The following is a 3,322-nucleotide window of genomic DNA, read 5'->3' on the forward strand; positions in this document are numbered from 1 at the left end:
GTGTTTCTGGGAAGGCAGGAAGTATGCCCAGACTGAGGTGGAAGGATGGCCTTCCTGGAATGCTGTCCCCAGCTCAAGGCACTCCTGACCCTCAAAGTGGTGGTCCTAGTGGGGGCGATGGCGTAGGGGCAAGTGTTGGTAGCTGAGGGGATTGAATTCCTACAAAGGGTTTTGTGTCTGCTCAATGAAAATTTCTGGGCCATTTTATCTCACTACTCAAAGAGAATGAAAGTAGACTTTTTTGGCTTTTCTGTATCTTGCCTAGCATCTAGCATGGAACACAGTCCCAGCACACTGTGGTTGACACCTTCCCTTAAGAGAGACACAAACCCTTGGAGTTTGTTTGTGTGTTTATGTAAAAATGGAATGGCCCAGATGAGAACACCCAGGTCTGTCCCTGCTTATTCTGTGTTTCTGTCACCATGTAGTCCAGCCCTGCTGCCACAGCAGCTCAGTGGGATTCTTCAGTAAGACCTGGTAGGGACAAGGCCTGAGAGCCAGAAACTTCAGACAATTGGGATTTGCCCACGGTTCAGGTAAAAGCCCCCATTCTGAGTTCTCCTTTCCTTCTCTTGTAGTTGAAAAAATCACTAACAAAGTGCTAACAAATAGAATTCAGCAACATATAAAGAAAACATACACCATGACCAAGTGAGGTTTATTCCAGGTATGCAGAGCCAGTTCCATATTGAGAAATCAATTCATGTAACCTACCATATTAATGAAAGAAAAAACTCACATAATCATATCAAAGGATGCAGAAAAAGCATTTGACAAAGCTTAACACCCATTTATGATTTTTTTTTAAAAAGTATGAGAACTAGGAGTAGAGGGGAACTTCCTCAATTTAATAAAGTGTAGCAACAAAAAACCTACAGCTAGCATCATATTCAGTGGCAAAATATTGAATGCTTTCTTCCTAACACTGGGAATGAGACAAGGAGATCTTCTCATCACTGGTACTTAACATCATTCTGGAAGTTCTAGGCAATGCAACAAGGCAAGAAAAGGAGATAAAAGGTGTACATTCTTCCACCTCGAGAATCAGCTCCAGTGTATTTTCCCAGCATCCACGACTGCATGGGCCCAGTACTCAGGGATTTGTTGAAGCCTTTATCTGGGAACCAACCAAAAAAGGAGACAAGGGATCAAATTGTTTGCAGGGTGAAGGCTGGAGCCAGGCTGAGCTCTGCCACCTAGTACCTGCATGACTGTGCAAGTCACTCACCTCAGTGTGCCTCAGTAGTTTCATCTGTGAAGTAGGGGTAATAACAGTTACCTGCATCACAGGGTCTCTGTGAGGCTTTAAGAAATTAATAAAACACCTAGAATGTGCCCTGGCACATGGTCACATGGTAAGTAACATGGAAATATCAAGCTATTATTATAGATTTTAAATATTGCTCTGGATTTCCTTTATGATAAGAAAATAAAAAGTTAGCAGTCTCAAGTTGAGCTAAGGAAAGTCAAGGGTTACTTCACACATCCCAGGTTGTGATTGTTTATATCTTTTATATCCTGCCCCTTGACATTGTATAATAACATGGTGGGCAATATTTTGATCAATCAGGCAATTTCCAGAGGGGTAAAACTGGAATAGAATCTCTTCCTCCCCACCCCTTCTTTGTAGCTTAGATCACAATCTAAGGTAATATTCTTAGTCCTGAGCCCTACTTTCTTATTCTCCAAGATTTTTCCCACTGGTCTCAAATACTTTTACTTTCCTCCCTTTCCCTCTTCTCTCTATCAGGCTTCTCTTCCCATATGCCTATCATCTTGACTTTTCCATATTAAAACCTCCTTGTAACTGACATAGACCTCTGTGAAACTTCCAGGCAATTAATTTAACTCGGCAGAGCTTTCGGAGACCTCTGTAAAAAGGCCACAAGCTCATGTTTCTCTCACATACCATTTAAGTGGAATTTACAAAGATACATGTTTGGCCAAGAAATGAAGAAAGCCACCTTTTATTATTTTATTCAAGGAAGAAATTAAAAATTCAGCTCACATGGATTGGAAACAAACACTTTCTACCCTTAACCCTGTCTCCATGTTTATTGCCTACTATAAATTGGGCGTGGGTGAGGCAACCCGCAGTAAAACCACCACAACAAAGCTGGAAAAAATATGCAAGTCTCAGCAGAGGTCAGATTTACGGTCAGAAATATGGAGTGTGTCTCAGCAGGGGCAGGTCATGAAATAGTCTGAGCTAATATCAGGGGTGTGAAAACAGGCATTGTTGTTTAGTTAACTAAAGTCATACAATTAAGCGATTCTCAAAAATCAATTAGCCATATGTTATTAGCAAGATGATATGTTTTTATAACTTCTCCCTGGATGTTTTATTGCCAGAGGATGCTCATGTGGGCACTAGAACAAGAAAATAAAACACCACCCCAAGAGTAAAGGTGCAAAATTCAGCCATGATTAGTTAAAACAGCCCAATCTGGAAAGACAAACTCATTGAGTAGGCAACAGGCAATGGTGTTGAAACCATTACTTCCACTTCCTCCATTTTGTTGCAAAAAGCCATGAGTCATTTATTTTTCTTTCTCTTGGTTTTCTGTCTTTTTTAATTTAGCACAGATACAGCTGTGAAAACTGGATATACAATTTGAACTCCCATATTTACGCTTATAACTGATGGTTCCAAGGAAACATCATTTTAAAAGCTTTCTGTGGAGAATAGAAAACGAATTTCTTGGAGTGAAACCCTGGTGGCATGTTGTTATTAATGGCATTTTTTTTCCCTGAGTTCCACAAAGAAGCAAAACGTGAGGGCAGAGTTAGACTCCTTCCTCCATGTTACTTTTGAGCCAGGTTAGAAGTAGACACATGAGGATTTGTAGAGCGTATATGATATAGAACACACAGTAGGACCCTTTCTTAAATAGTCACAAGTTCTTCCCCTTCCTGTATCCACAATCCAGAGTGGGATGTATTTTTTCATCTATTGGATTTGGGCTGGTCTAGTGCTTTAGACAACAGAACATGGCACAAGTGATACACACTGCTTCCACATCAGGCCCCAAGTGCACCATGAAAGATTCTACTCTTCCTTCTGGAATTTGGTGGCCTACCTAGTACCTGAGTCTGCCATTAGCACATCCCAGTGTCATCAATCCTACAGCAGCCATGTGAACAAGCCTGGGTTTCCTGATGGATTATGAGATTCCCATGGCTCAGTCTCCCTATTCCTCAATCAATATGAAGCCAAACACCAGACAAGCAGCTGAGGCTACCCAGACAGCAGACCTCACCCAACCTTTCAGCTGACCATGTGAGGCAGCCCAGCTACCATCAACTGAACTGGTTATGAGAA

The sequence above is a fragment of the Pteropus vampyrus genome, unplaced genomic scaffold (assembly GCF_000151845.1).
Source record: "Pteropus vampyrus isolate Shadow unplaced genomic scaffold, Pvam_2.0 Scaffold331, whole genome shotgun sequence".
In the NCBI taxonomy this organism is placed as follows: domain Eukaryota; kingdom Metazoa; phylum Chordata; class Mammalia; order Chiroptera; family Pteropodidae; genus Pteropus; species Pteropus vampyrus.